Genomic DNA, 15,883 nt, shown 5'->3' on the forward strand with positions numbered 1-15,883 from the left:
AATTATTGGTGTTTGTACAATTTGTATGTCTGTGTATTTTTTTTCTCAAATCCTATTGACAGGGACCACCTAAGCCTTGAACAATGTGTCTTTTTGATGACTGGCCTTCCTTCCCTTTGTTTTCTATATGATTCTATATAATGTACCATACAAGCTTTTGATTGTGTTTAAATAAAAATTTAAATTACAAAAAAAAAAAAAAAAAGAATGTTAATGTTTCAAAATCCACATTCCCTCCCCAGTCCAAGTGAACTATATGGAAACTAAGCTGCAGTACCAGCCAGATTTTAATTTATTGGACATTAAAGGACAAAATAGGGCAGCCAATCAGAACAGAGAACAGAGACTGTTTACATAGATCACTCTTAAACCGTGTAATAACAAGACACAGGTAGGAAAACTGTAATGCTTAAAATGAACATTTTTAAAAAGTAGATAACCCTCCACAAACATATGACATGTCCATAGATAGATAGACAGATAAAAATGTAGGATATGGGTCCTTTAAAAAAAACACTCATTCACTGACAGGGGTTCACTTTTCTTCAGGAACTGTATTTTATGTTCTTGTGCAGCCTAAATGACACCATTGTGTTGCACAACATAACATACAAGACACAAACATACCAAACTGCAACTTGTCCAGACATCTTTACTGAATCAGATGACAGGAACAGTGTCAAACAGAGCAATTTCAAATACAGTCTATCCTCATGTTCTTGACTGGAAATAAGTAACGCCTCAGAAATGTGCTGGCTCTGGTACAATGTCTGACAACAACTCTATTATTGGAAGAATAGACACTAAGAGGATGAGTGGTGAATACAGGCCATTAATTACCAAGTGGGAGACAACCTATAACACTAACACACTGGTACAACACTGCAACTTCAAAAGAGCACGTTCTTTTGTCTGGGCTGTAGCACTCATGGCTGTTTTAAAGGAACGGGCAGTTCAGCGGTAACTACAGCTCAACACTGGTCTGGACCGCTAACAAAATGGAAGGTACATGCAAATCCTTAGCTGTTATAATGAGATCTTACTATGCTTTACAAGGACCGCTAAGAGGGAAAAACCATCCATGCACCTTCAGACGTCAGATTTGTTTTTGGTAGCACAGAAACCTTTAAATGTGAGTAGACTTAAAACAAGCCAGGGATTCTCACTTCAGCAAGCAGCATCCCTTTAGCTCAATAAAGCAAGAACCGTTTACTTTTTTCCATACTTATTTGTGTATCTGCAAATATGCTAAACAACACGGAGGGGCGTTGAAAACAAGCTTTGTAAAATTCTCCTGCTGAGCTTTTAAACCTCGATAGCCTAACCTAGCTAACCCAACTTAGCTTAGCCATCCTGCTCTCTCAGACGGCCTACTTCAGGCCTTCCCCAGATTTAGGTTCGCACGGTTTCATAAAACTAAAACAACACAGGGTCCCTTAAGGTGGTTCTCTGTTGCCATTGTATCTTATGTGAATCACACTTGGGCAATCTTAAGACGAAACGGTCTCGAAACACAGCGAACACGGTCCGCTAGCTCCAGGCGGTTAGCCAAGCCGTAACGCTAACGTACCTGTCCAGGAAGAAGGTTTTACGCTCCTGCGGCTCTCCAAGCCCGATCACTCACAGACCCTTGAGCCCGGAGAACTGGAACATAGTAACAACCATCTTAAAAGCCCATGGCGCAGGGAATTACTTTATCCACTCCTCTACCGATTTACAGGAGCAAAACAGGGAAGGCCTTCTTGGCAGACCATAAACAGAAAAGCAAAGAGCCTATGCAAGCAAGCCCTCTTTGTTCCTTACACAGGGCACGAACAATAGCATGTAGGCGCTCTCTGTGCGCTTCACCCCAACACCCCCTTGCTCTTCTTGTGCATCAAGTCCTTTGCATTCCCTCCAAGCTAAAACCCACCCCTCCCCCCGGTAAGCGTTCAGCAGCACCGCGCACGGCCCTCCCTCTGCTACACTTTATATCTGCAGCTTGGATTAACAGCTTTGTAGTTCTCCCATAAAGCCCCAGAGAAAAGAGAAATATCGAGAAGGCGGCACTTAGTATGCATGGTATTTGTCTTCATTTGCTCTACGTCTGTGATGAGTGGTCACTGCTTTATCATGGGCCCAAATGCATACCAGACATTATCACAGTTAAATGTGATAGTAAGCTGTTATCTGATGTACATCCCGGATCTCATTCTGCTATCATGAATTTACATTACCGCTAGGACAAACTAAAGTAATAACACTGCAATCTATGCACCATCACAAATGCATAAACCATGTAATGTGCAAGTGCACATAGAGTGACACCCAAGCCGTCAAATTCTTAATAATAATGCTGACCATTTAAATCTTATCACATCTTCACGTTTACTGTGGGTTAACTTCTATTTTAGAGAGGCTGCTTGACAGTATTACACTAACATACAACTCCCACCATCAGCATCAGTTATCATGTTAGAACAGCAGCCCACAGTCTCTACATTGCTCCTAATTGAACATTTGTGGCCACAGGACAGCTGGTCAGCCGATAATTCCTGACTGGCTGCAGATCACATGGGAGCCTGTGTGATGGGTTATGCACTTCGTGATATGCCTTCAGTCTCCACTCACAGTGAGAGAAGCACTCCAGAGCAGCAGCCCCATCTACTGGCAATGCAACTATGAAGACTGAAGTCTTTCTTGTAAAGACAAGATTTTGAAGCGACAGTCCAGCGAAAAAAACAAAATGTACATAATTTTTCTTTTACTACAAAGGCATATGATTATCCGATAGGTATATGTATTTGGCCAGATATTTGAGGGGAAAAGAAGAATGAATCCAAAACAACACTACAGCAAATCTAGCCTGAAATAGCACATACTCACATTGTGTGATGTGATGTTATTAGCTGTGTATTTCTTTCTGTGAGGTAGTAAAGTGTTTGATTAGTTTGAGCAAGATAGACTCCTTTTAGATATTTATCACGAGTGAAGTGCTTCAATTGAGGCTATTTTTTTCCTTGAGATCAGAAAAGGATTACTGACCACAGAGTGGGACAACAAGGCCAGAGGTGGTTCAAATTCTTGGGGCAATCCAAAGCTGATATAAGCATTAGATGAAGGACTAACCATTGAACATGTTCAATTATCTAAATAAATGAAAAAATACATATGTTGTTATGTGTTCTCAAGCATTTTATTTTATGACTGATTTTGTTGCTATTGCTGTTTTTATTCGTCTTGATGTTTTTCCCCTTATATGTGTAGGAAAATATCTTGTTCTGCATTATGACTCACTTTGGCTTAAAGCAAGAAAGAGAAGTAATGAAAAGACAAAAGAAACAAAAAAGAAAAAACTGGCATTGCTGATAAACTAGAACGTGAGCTACTGTTTAATCTCACTTTTCATATACATTGTTTATTTAAGTATTTATTGTAAAGGCTTCAGTTTGGAAGGCCCTACATCTCTTTATCCCTCAGAATGCAACAGGCTATGTTTGTTTCTGATATAGACAGATTAGCTCTTTTCTGACTGACTGCCCTGTATTGTGCCTCATTCAAAAAGCACTCATAGCTGAAACATTCATTAGGACTTCACTGGCTAAACTCTTGTTGGCAGAATAGATGTATATATGTAAATGAGTGGGTCAAAGAGTTCAGCCAAAACATGTTGTTTCTGCAGTACAGCTTCCATATATGGACTGGCTAGTGAATGGCACATTTTGAAACTTTAACAATGTTTACACATTAATTGAAATTTCTTTATTCAAAAAAGTGAGAGAAAGCCTGCTCTCCATTATATGGGCCTTTTATAACTTTTAACTTTTGCCTTTTTAGTTTTTAAAGAAATCATTTCAGAACTGTATAAGCCTCGGCTGATACTCAAGGTTTCAAAAGCAGCACTGAACAAGAAAAACTGCTTTCTTGTAAACTTTTACAGCTACTGTAGTGAATCAGCCAAGACATGTTTGGTGCCAGGTGTTTGCTTCATTAACATGTCTAAATCGTCACATGCTTGCTTCAAAATTGCATTGTGTTGTTAAGTAATAACTTGCTTATATGGTTTCTTACACTGTCATTTTTCAAAATAGACAAAACTATGTTGCTTAGCTAAAAAGTTTATCAACCCTCCTTAAGTATGAATTTTGTATTGTTTTTATCCTTACATCATACCACATGAGGTTTATTTGAGTTTACTTAACAACTTGACATGAGACAAGTGTGTGAAGACTAATGCAAGTAGTTTGCAGGTGGGATGTATGGGTCTGTTTTTCTTAGCTACATTAACCCCATAGCTCCAGTGCAAAATTAAGAAGTATATTTCAGACTATGTTGGACCACATTTATTCAATCTTCTACATATTTATTATATAATATAATTTGAAAGCAAATGCCTAAAGGGTCCAGAAAAGTCCACTGTTAGCACACAGCCATAGTGCAAACAAAGTGTTCCTCTTACTAACCGTTGGATTAAAAATCTGGGAGTATGTAAGGTCTCTTCCACTTCACTAAGTTCTATTAGAATAAACCTTGAAGACATAGCCTTTCATCTGAAATGGGTGATCTGAATAAACAAACCTGACTCCACCCTGTGAATATGCCCATCTGTCCTTGTCAAAACAGGTCATTTTAACTGTCCAAGAGCAATTAACTATTTTAAAGCTATTCTCCCCATCCAAGATCCCTGGCAAGAAATATTTCACTCTTGTTTGTAGAGAAACAGCAGTGACGGTTCTAACAGTGCACAGTTTCCTGGTGAATTAAGAAAGTTCTTCATCTGCTACAATTTTGTTCTCGGTTTGAATCTTCTGCTTTGAATAAGCGATGCTGCCGTGGGGAAAAACTGTACACCACCAGGCCGTGGCTGACAAAATCTTCCTCCCTCTGATGATGCCTGTGCTTTCCTCTCTGAGCTTCAGGGGCTCTTTGATATGGTGCATCTCAGCAGCCCCAAAATGCAGAAGCAGCTCCTCTCCTCTCCTCACCCTGGCCAGCCGCTCACAGCTACATGCCTGGCAGAGCGCGATAATGCTCTGGTGACAGACGCGGGATGTGAGGGCCATACTAACTACAACAGAGGAGTGACTGCAGTACAAATTCACTGCCTACATGCTCAGCTCTGATCCAGGATGCTTCAGTCATTGCTACAGCACCTTCATGCCATGTGATAAAGACTGTGGTTCCTGTTCAATGGGACTGCAAATGCATGCAGGTCTCATGAAGTAGTTTTAGCTTTATGTATTTATTTTACTTTTTGCCTAACCATGACTTAAGCACTTAACATTTTAGGAGTAAACTACACTTACCATCATTCCATATTCAAGATTTATATAGTAACCTGAAATTTGAAAATACTAGCTGTCCCTTACATTGTGTGAAGATGATCACAGCCAGTCATGATCACACAGCAAAAGGATATCAAGCAAAACTAGAAGATTATCACAAAGGCTTTGTCACAGGCTTTTTACTGTGAAGTTAAATAGTGTCCTCTTGTGGTCTTACAGATGCACAACACGTCACTTTTTTACATTAACCTTTGCAAACGGGGCCATAACCAGGACCAGAAATTTAGTGAGGTCTACTTTGCAGGAAGGTGACCTACATCACACAGTGACTGAATTAACTGCAGGATATATGTTTTACACCAGCTGCAAGTTTCTCCTTTAGCTTTTTTTTAAAACTAAATCATCACTCCTTTTTGACCCATTCATATTTGTTATGTGCCTTTTCCTTTCATTAATTCCTTTCCCATAATCCAGTCTTCCATAAACTACTATTACTGGTTCCACAAACTATAGTTACCGTGCCTAATTTATTTAATCATCTAAGTATTTATTAACCCATTTAGTTTCAACTGAAAATACACACTGAAACCTATATATATATTAAGTCAGTTGATAGTTACATGTATTTTTTTCATTTACCTCTCACCATCTGTCAGTTACTATGCCAGTCTCTATTGCTCTTTTCCTTCTCTGTCCTCACAGATTACTGAAAAGCATTCTTTAAAAATACTTTATAAATATATGTCCCCACCAAACTCAGTCTAATGAAGATACTCATACAGTTAACAAGGCATAACATAGCCAAATGTACCTGCTGACTTCTGAATTACACTATATGTTAGTTAACAGTGAACCTTCTCATATTGTACTATGTTATGAGTAGGTAACACACTACATTGTCTCCACTATATATTTTGCTCCAAATAAACAATGGGCTTCATTTTACAATCATTATCTGATTTATACTATTCCTTTATCTTTATCGTCTTCTTATTTTATTGCCAGATTTTTGTCCGGTTTCATCCTGCAGTATTCAAGACATCGAAACCATTACAACTCCAAAACGTTCGGTCTGATTGGGAATGACGTACGTATATACAGCTTTTTCAATTGGACATGCAATTTTTGTACATTTAACGTTAAGTGACATTTTTTTCCTTGGGAATAATGGGGCAAATGCTTGTGTACCCATTTGTCACAATGATACAAATCCATTAGCAACACCCTACTAATCACGTGGGTTACCACAGCAACCCCCTAACAACCACCTGGGATACCACAGCAACTGCCTAGCCACCCCCTAAGCAACCACCAAATATACCATAGCAACCACCTACTAACACTGGCCATATCACAGCGACAGCACTCACAGAAAACAAATCAAATTTTATTTAATCTTAAAAATGCAGTTTAGTAAATATTATCTTCCCATTTAACTGGATAGGCCTTTGAGTGCTCATGGAGGCTACTGCAATTTTCAGAATGGCGCTGTTTCATATAAAATCTCATGAATGAAGATACATGAGAAAAATTTTCTAAAACTACTGAGGTCCAGACTTCAGTGTCCTCTTAGCTAGTTATGGTCATGTTCACAAGTACTAAGAGCAGTCTGATTTGCTTACAGTGATAATAGTCTATAGAAAATTACACTTGTTCACAATTAAAGACAGATAAATGTTTCAATCACTCAAAATCAGTATAGCAAGTGCAGGTATAGTAAAAAGATCAGGCTAGGTTGACAGAAATGGGCAGCTCATTTTTTTGCTCCATGACCAATGCAATTACTCTGTAAGTTGATAGATCCCAAAGCTATAAAACATTTATCTAATATCTCCACTAAGACAAGAGCCAAATCTGGGTCAAATGACCATGTGGTTTAGGTACTCAGAGACATGTACAGTCTCTTCTCTCTCTTAATTGGAGACATCTTATGTGCCATTTACTTTGTGCTTCCTGTGGCTATACAGCGCTGAAGTAAGCTGAAACCCTACTTTAGAGAAGTGCTGAGACAAGCCATCATCTCATTTAGAGCCAGAAGCCTTTCAACCCCCAACTGACCTAGCTTCAGACATGTCTCTCTATTAAATTAAACCATAATTCATCACAGAAGATGAGATCTAGTATAGTTCACTGCTGGAAAAGGGTGGGTAATATGGCAAAAATATATAAAATTATCCACAATGCTTACTGCAACAGATTTTGGTAGGTTTCAAAAACTATACAATAAATTTATTTTATTACAAACCTCCATTCCAAAGAGTTCAAATGCAAAAAAGAAAGCAGTGATTTGTAAGTCTAAACTGATCTGTATTTAAACAAAAACAATACAAAGACAAGATATTTTTTTTCATCAAAATATTTAAGGAATCTGTGTTCGTAAAAGGCAAGGCCAAAAACCACAACTGAATGCCTTCAATGTCTTGAATGAGGGCACTGCATTAAGAACCAACATGCCTCTGAGACGCAGATCACCACACTGGCTCAGGAATACTTTGACAAACTTATCAAAAAACACTGCTCATTGCTGTACTCAGAAAAACAAGTTTGACTGTACTACACCAGAATTCCAAAAGTATTCGGTCATCTACTTTCACACGTGTTTAAACTTGAGTGAGATCCTATTCTTAATCAATAGTGTTTAATATGATGTCAGCCCACCCTTTGCAGCTATAACGGCTTCAACTCTTCTGGGAAGTAGTGTGCTTATGGGAATTTTTGACCATTCTTCCAGAAGTGCATTTGTAAGGTCAGACACTGATGTTAGTGGAGAAGGCCTGGCTCACAGTCTCCACTCCAATTCATCCCAAAGGTGTTCTATCGGGTTGAGATCAGGACTCTGTGCAAGCCAGTCAAGTTCTTCCACACTAAACTCGCTCATTCATGTCTTTATGGACCTTGCTTTGTGCACTGGTGCGCAGTCATGTTGGAACAGGAATGGGCCACCCCCAAACTGTTCCCACAAAGTTGGGAGTAGGGGTGGGAATCTCTTGGCACCTCACGATTTGATTTGATTATGATTCAGAGGGCCGCAATGCGATTATAAAACGATTATCGATGCATCTTGATGCATCTTTTTTTCTATACAGGGTCTCTTTTTTTCTCACTGTTGGATGAGTAGGTACTTTAAAAGTATTTGTAATGACCTATAATGAATTTACTTCCAATAATATATTTTATTAATAAAACAAATGGAAGTGAAGTGGCAAGTGAACTGGAAGACTCTCATTCCCTGCTTTTGTTTGGAGCACATTAGATGCTGCTGCCACTCATCTATGAAATCTATTGATAATGGATGTCCACGCAGCACGTTTCAGCCGTCCTGCCCGTTTTCTTTAGAGAGTCAGGGGTCACTGTGTCAGTAAAATATCTGCGAGATGGGACGTGCACAACACAGCGCGAAAGCCCTGTTTCTCAACGAACTGGCGTGCAGACTGCAGGTCACTTAGCAACACAATCTCTCCTGGCTAGTAATGAACAAAAAGGCAAAGGGAGAGATTTAGCTAAGATGAACATTTGGAGACGAATGGATGTATTCGCATTTATAAGCACCTTAGTTGGTTTCCTGGAACATTAAATCTGCAACGAGAGACTGTCAAACACTAAAAAGGTGCAGCATTTACATTTGGTGCTCAAGTCAGAATTTAAGGTGGAATGGAAAAATGTGAACAAGAAGCTGGAGAATAATAAGCGACTTCAGCCTCGTAACAGCCGAACGATGAGAGACATTTTACAATAAGCTGCTCTACTTCTGAGGAAAAGTTTTCTGGCAGAGATGGGAAGAAAGCAGCTATAGCTAAGCTAAAGGTTAAAGCAGAGCAAAGCAAAGTGTTTTCGTTCATAATTTTTTAGCCTATACAAGGACACCAGCGCACACTGAGACATACTGGACTAAATGTTGGGGCTCCCAAGGTGGTTTGATTTTTGTTGAAAGGACAAAATGGCTCGTCTTAATATTTGGGTTGTGACTTCTGACCTAACCTGGCTTTAATTCAGAGACTGCCGGTCAGATTACTAGCTCAACCAGTTGTGTTTTTGTTATGTGCCGCCACAGACTGTCTGGGCGCTGCACTTACCCACTTCCAAGTTCTGCTCTGAAAAACAATCCTGAAAATCCTGAAAAACAACCCCATACCATAGTGCCCCCTGCACCAAATTTTATACTTGGCACAATGTAGTTAGACAAGTACCATTCTCCTGGCAACCACCTGGCAATCACTCCAGAGAACACATCTGACTGCTCTAGAGTCCAGTGGCCGCGCTTTACACTACTGCATTCGACACTTGCGCCTGGTGATATAAAGCTTGGATGCATCTGCTCAGCCATGGAAACCCATTCCATGAAGTTCTCCACACACTGTTCTTGAGCAAAGGCCACATGACGTTTGGAGGTCTGTAGTGATTCACTCTGCAGAAAGTTGGCAACCTCTGTGCACTATGTGCCTCAGCATCTGCTGACCCCCGCTCTGTCATTTTACATGGCCTATCACTTCATGGCTAAGTTGCTGTCATTCCCAATCGCTTCCACTTTGTTATAATACCGCTGACAGTTGCCTGTGGAATTTAGTAGCGAGGAAATTTAATGACTGGACAGATGGCATCCGATCACAGAACCATGCTGGAATTCACTGAGCTCCTGAGAGTGGCCCATTCTATCACAAATGTTTGTAGAAGCGGTCTGCATGCCTAGGAGCTTCATTTTATACACCTGTGACCATGGAAGTGAATGGAACACGTGAATTCAATGATTTGGATGGTGACTGAATACTTTTGGAAATATAATGTATGTACAAATGCCTTTTCTAGCCTCATTCTCATTTTAAAAGGACTGAATTACAGTATAAACTTGTATTGTGGTCTTATGAGTCAACCTTTCAGTTTATAGAGAAATGGATGTGTTCTACATACCAAAGATGAAAGAGATCATCTAAAGTTCAACAGTAAGGGTTTGTCATGGTATAGGGGGTGTATTAGTGCTCATTACATGGGTAACTTTCACATTTTTGGAGGCACCATTAATGCTGAAAGATACACATTTTGGATCAACGTTTGCTGCTTTCTAGACAACATTCTAGACAACTTCAGGGACATCCATGCTTATCTCAACATGACAATGCCAAGCCGAACTCTGCATGTATTACAATGGCATGGCTAAGTAATCAGAGTGTGGGGGTTAGCCTGCAGTCCAGACCTGTCTCACACTGAAAACACATAGCACATTAAAAAGTAAAAAATATGACAATGAAGAGTCCATACAGCTGCATAGCCTTTTGAAGATGTTTATAATGAAAGAATGGCAAAAAAATGTGCTTTTAAAACTGGACCATTCTGCATCTTCTGTTTTCAAATGATCATTAAGCATTGGTAAAAGGAAAAGTAACACCTTGTAAACATGCATCTGTCCCAAGTATTTGGAACATGTTGCAGGCATCATATTTGGAATGAGCATATATTAAAAACAGTAAATATCATGTTTTTGCAGGTCAAATAGAATTTATTAATGACTGCATTCTGGTTTTATTTTCATACTGTGAAGTTTACATTATATGCAGGTTGTATGTCACTGCTGAATTTTTTGTTTTAGTATCTTCAAATATTAAATGCTTATTAAATTAATTGTCCTAATTAAATGCTTGTCCTAAAATAATGGAACATTCTTCAAAACATTGTGCTTCTGCTACATCAGAACTTTACTGCCAGAGATGACCTTATCTAGTTCTAGCTGGTTTGTATTTTCTACTGACCTGTTTGTGTGTATGTCACTATGGGCTTACGCAGTTCTACTGTGAAAAAAGCAACAGAATCAAGCCGAGTTGCATCCTACTATCCACACTAAACAAACAGATTGTGTACACAGCGCACCTTGTGTACCCTGCTCAGTGGGGCAAGTTTATTTTGTTGGAAAACACTTCACAACATCTTAGATAGAGTGTCAAACAGCAGAGACCAGGAAGAGAAATACTGAATCTGAATGCAAACAAGAAATCAATGCGGAGTGTAATATGCTAAGGAAAATACAACATCTGTCACTGGTAATAATTCAATTCTCTAATGGCTTTTTGCAAATACGTACAGAGTGTTCCCTAATATTCATATCACAGTCATCATGCAAGCTTGTTATTTGTTGGCCATAATTGCAAAAGTGAAAGCTGGCAGCAAAAAGACATTTTTGTTCCTACACTGCTAGAGAGGGAGAGAGAGAGAGAGAAGGGGCAAAGAGAGGGGGAGTAACAGAGACAATTACAAAAAGAGAGGGGAGAGAGACAGACAGACAGAGAGAGCGGAGACAAACAGAGGGCAAGAGAAAAGATGAAGATAAAGACAGAAGGACAGAGTATCAGAAAAAAAGAGATACAGAGAGAAAAAAGATGGAAAAGAGCAATACAGAAAGTGGGATACTTGTGAGACTGTTTGAGGGGGAGAAAAAGAATGAGAAAGAGAAAAAATGAGTGACAAAAAAGGGGCACAGAGAGAGAGAGAGAAGGAGTGAGGGAAAGAGAGAAAGAGAGAGAGAGAGAGAGAGAAGGAGTGAGGGAAAGAGAGAGATAGGGACAAAGATAGAGACAGAAATAATGAAAACAATGGGCAAGAAAGGTGTTAGTGAGAAAGAGTACAGAGAAAGAGAGAATAAGACGGAAGTTTTTATTGGCTGGACAGGTCCTGTTTGGAGGCGTAGGCTACGTATTAGTGAAGAGGACTGTTTTGATAAGCATCAGTGTCTGTCTCGCTGTCTCGTGGCACGGCAGGGTCATGTGGGTTCACACAGGCAGCGTGATCACTGTATAGGATGCAATGAGATTGACCTCGGTGCAAAGCAAACAGCTGCTCACTCCTGCTTCCTCTAACTCGGCATGCGTCTCAAACACCATCCACTCATGTCCACTCCCAGAATCAAGCACTCACACATCCCCCAGAGTACTTTCCTTCTCACTCCAGCAATTCTGTCCTTGTGTTCTCTTTTTAGGGGCCAAGCAGGGAGGGACAGACATTGCCACATTTTATTGCTCAAGAATAAAAGGTCCATTGCCTTAAAATAAGGAGTCTCTTTTTTGGATTACAAGGATGCCAACTGCCATTTCATTTGCCCATAGGCTTCTATTTAAACAACCAGACTGAGTAATCAAATAAAAGCACCATTTGAAATCTTGTTTTCCCAAGTCTTTGTCCTATCACGGTGTTGATGCATCATGCACAGAGTACCGGAGTGTGTGCGTGTGTCTGGCACATGTCAGCTCTCATGCAACATTCTCTCACCATCACACACACGTGACATCATAATGAGTGCCTGCTTCCTCGCCTCATTGCTGCCAGAGGCTGCTGACGAGTCAAGGGGAGCTGATTTCCAGCACAGGAAGCCATTTTGTTTGAGCTCCCCATAATGAGGCAGATCTGTGAGGCTCAGGGATGGGCAAAGAGGGGGTGTTGCTCGCACTCACACACACAGATGCACAGTATGCAAGCAGTGTCAATCCAACAGGGAAAGAGTGAATCAGGGCAGTTTTCTCTCAGCTCCACAGGCACACACCCTGTGTTGGCTCTTGGCTCCTGGCTGCAGCCATTGTGAAACACGAAACAGCCTTGGCTTTGTGAGCTTGCCATTTTAGCTCTGCTTTTCCTCTAATCAAGGGGGCCCATGTGACTTTCTGCATGAAGTAGCAGAGCTCCCGCTGATTCCGAGTGCTCTGTGTGTGCGGGAGCAGAGCAGCAGCGAGCGCACTGCATGAGCATGTGTGTTGGACCAAGCGGTGAGGGAGACGCATTAGCACTGGCTTTCTATTTTTACCAGGTTGTCTCCATAAGGCTGATACACGAAAGAGCAGTGCAAGCCCTCGTATCCAAAAAAGCACAGTGAATATGGACAATTTTGGGTCCACCGCTAACACTGTAAAGGTGGAAATATTCCATAAAAAGATGCAGGAGGGTGGGAATGGCCAGCTGAAGCTCTTATATCAAAACATGTACCATATAATGCTGATTTGAAATTTGTAAGTGGGGTTCCATCATTAATATTGTATAAATTCATAAGGTAAAACATCATTAAAAAGTGCACTTAGCTCCACATTAAAAGCTGAATGATTTGAGGAAATATCTATCTGCAATTTTTCTGGCCAATATTATGCTTGCGATTTAATTGCAAGTATTTTACCTATAAATTAAGCTCTGGACATTTTTACCACCAACAACAGCAGGCTTTTAAAGTAAAAGAGAACTGGAAATCATAATGCACTTTTCTTCCCATACTATGCTAAATGTTATGTGCCAGTTCATGAGTGTTATTAGGTTAAATTTCCTCACTTGAGATAATAAACTGTTTGAGACAACATTAATTAATGTAGCATATCATTAAAATAGCAACCCTTGCTATGTGAAAATTGCACTCTTCTAAACTGTGATTCACTCACTCTACTCCATGTTACATCTATTGGTATGTGGGAACATTATTGTCAAATTTTCATTTTTCTACCCTGAACAGGGCAGTTGCTTTTCCTATTATGTGAAAAGGTCATGATGAATGGACCAATAGAAATGCACCAAAATCACTCAAAAATCACATATTAAAAAAGTTATTTTGGCGATGCATTTTTTTGGACAGCAGCAATACCCAAAAAGCGCACAAATTAAGATCGATCTGAGGTCTCAACCACTAATACTGTACAAATAATTCAACAAATGCAGCTTAAAGAGCAGGCCACCCAGCCCGCACTTCATTTACAGATATGCAGATGTAACATGGAGGGGTGACAAGGACATGACCTGTAGTTTCACATGTCCTCATATCCAAGCTTACTGACTAAAGCTAATTTTTGGTTTGCCAGGAAGATCCTACCAGGAACACTGTACAAATAAAGCAAGAAATGCACCACAGTCATCAAGGCCCCAAATGCTGCACCATGTCTATAGGTATGCAGGAGGATGAAGTAGCCCTTATATCGAAAAATGCATCAAATATGGCCAATTTAAAGTTCACATGAGGCTTCACTACAAATGCTTTACAAAAACAGCAAGAAATTGCACCTTAAAGTGCAGGGCACCAACTCGACACCAAGTCTGGTGGTACTGCAGGAGGATGGGGGGCCACTGAAGCCCAGGATACACACACTCCCACACAGCGAGCATAAGCACAGGAATGTAAACAAAACGAGACTTCAAACAGTGCCATGTGTTAGGAGGAGGGGCATGGGACTAGGAGTCAAGAAAGAGTGGGAGATAGCATCGTATTTCCAGCCGAGGTGAATATCGCAATCAGGTTTTATGGAGCGCTGCTGCCTTTTATGGAGCAATGCAGGGAGAGCCCACACAAAAGCAGCTCATTTCAACATGAAACAACTGTCTCTCCCACTCTCCTTCTTTTCCCTGCCTCACTCAGTCTCGCCCCCTTTTTCTCCCCTTCTCCCTCCCTCCTTCCCTCAGCCAAAAAAGAGAACAATCAGACAGGACACATGGCTGTGGAAATTTCCATGACCACACTCATAAAAAATGTACCCTCGTGAACATAATCTACTTGATTTTAAACAAATGTTATGCGCCAAAATGTTGGCTTGTTCATGCACAGAGCTGCCAGAAAGACTTTCATGGCTGGGTCTTGTACCAAGATAAGGATCTCACTTGGGAGCGATTGAGGAAACTGTTTGTATTGTGCTGATGCCACTGGACGACCTGTGCATCCGTCTAAACTTGCCTTGATAGCACACGTTTCAAAGCCTGAGTTCTGATCTTTATCCCAGTGAAGGTAGACGAGATGCGTCATGTGCCTCATTCTTATGCTCGTAGTTGCATGGAGCTCCACGCTGCTCTGAGTTCAGTGAGGCACAGTGTGTCTCCAATACATCAAACATATGGACTTGGTTAACAACTCATATGCAAGCTTTAAGAAGTAACAGGTAGGTGTGACTCAGTGAGAAAAAATGCCCAATGTCAGCCTTCATCTGTTTGCCATTGACTTATTGCCCCACAGCACTGCCAATGTTCTATGAAGTTTGTTCATCAGCGCACATCGATTCATGACTATATCCGTTGTAACACCTAAGCTGTCTGCTGTCCCTTTTCTAGATAATCAAGGTGCCGTGCAGTCAACTCTTTAGTACAGTTATGACTGACCTTTGATCCACAGTTGATCACAGAGCCACTGGTGTCACTGTCAGGTTAAAGGATTGCACTAGGGAAGAAGGGCATCCCTTCTAAAATGTGCAGCCTAACACCTAACAGGTCAATGAAACAAGGTCCCTGCTGTATCCTATATCTCTTCTCAAGGCTTTCCCTTGGTGCACAGATAACCTATAGCCTTATGAAATTTAATACTGCCATTAATCTGATAGGAGGTTCCAAATTGAATCTGCTGGCTAGGAGATTCCCCATGTGAACACTAGCTATTAAATCCAAAGGCCCTCAGATCTCTAGTCGGGTGTAATTTGAGCCATGTCTCCCAAGGGGTCTTTCCACTGATTCACACATTTGGTCATGACCAGCAGCCTTCTTAAGATGATTCTGCCACAATGTTCCCTTTAGAGTATCTAAAACTTTTGTGTAAAAGAGCTATGTATCAAATGTTCAAACTCTAACAGTGTAATAGCAAAGAACTACATCATATATTACACAATATAATCAGATAAAAACATTTAAGA

General features: G+C 40.4%; 1 protein-coding gene and 1 long non-coding RNA gene across 12 annotated transcripts in view; one reads left to right on the forward strand and one right to left on the reverse strand.

Annotated features, from left to right (window-relative positions):
* ldb1a (LIM domain binding 1a) overlaps positions 1 to 15,883 on the reverse strand; it is a 31,717-nt gene that overhangs the window by 11,310 nt on the left and 4,524 nt on the right. Inside the window, exon 1 of one of the 11 annotated variants that reach the window (XM_017723028.2) lies at positions 1,571 to 1,892. The exons of the other annotated variants lie outside the window; for them this stretch is intronic. The gene's annotated coding sequence lies outside the window, so the exon portion shown is untranslated. Of the gene's footprint in view, positions 1 to 1,570; positions 1,893 to 15,883 lie in introns of those variants that run through there. 11 annotated transcript variants of the gene reach the window in all.
* LOC108442827 lies at positions 836 to 12,404 on the forward strand. The gene is made up of 3 exons (XR_001859083.2): positions 836 to 1,005; positions 6,270 to 6,351; positions 12,226 to 12,404. It is a non-coding gene; the product is annotated as an uncharacterized LOC108442827 (long non-coding RNA).

This window comes from Pygocentrus nattereri, chromosome 5, assembly GCF_015220715.1.
Source record: "Pygocentrus nattereri isolate fPygNat1 chromosome 5, fPygNat1.pri, whole genome shotgun sequence".
NCBI lineage: Eukaryota > Metazoa > Chordata > Actinopteri > Characiformes > Serrasalmidae > Pygocentrus > Pygocentrus nattereri.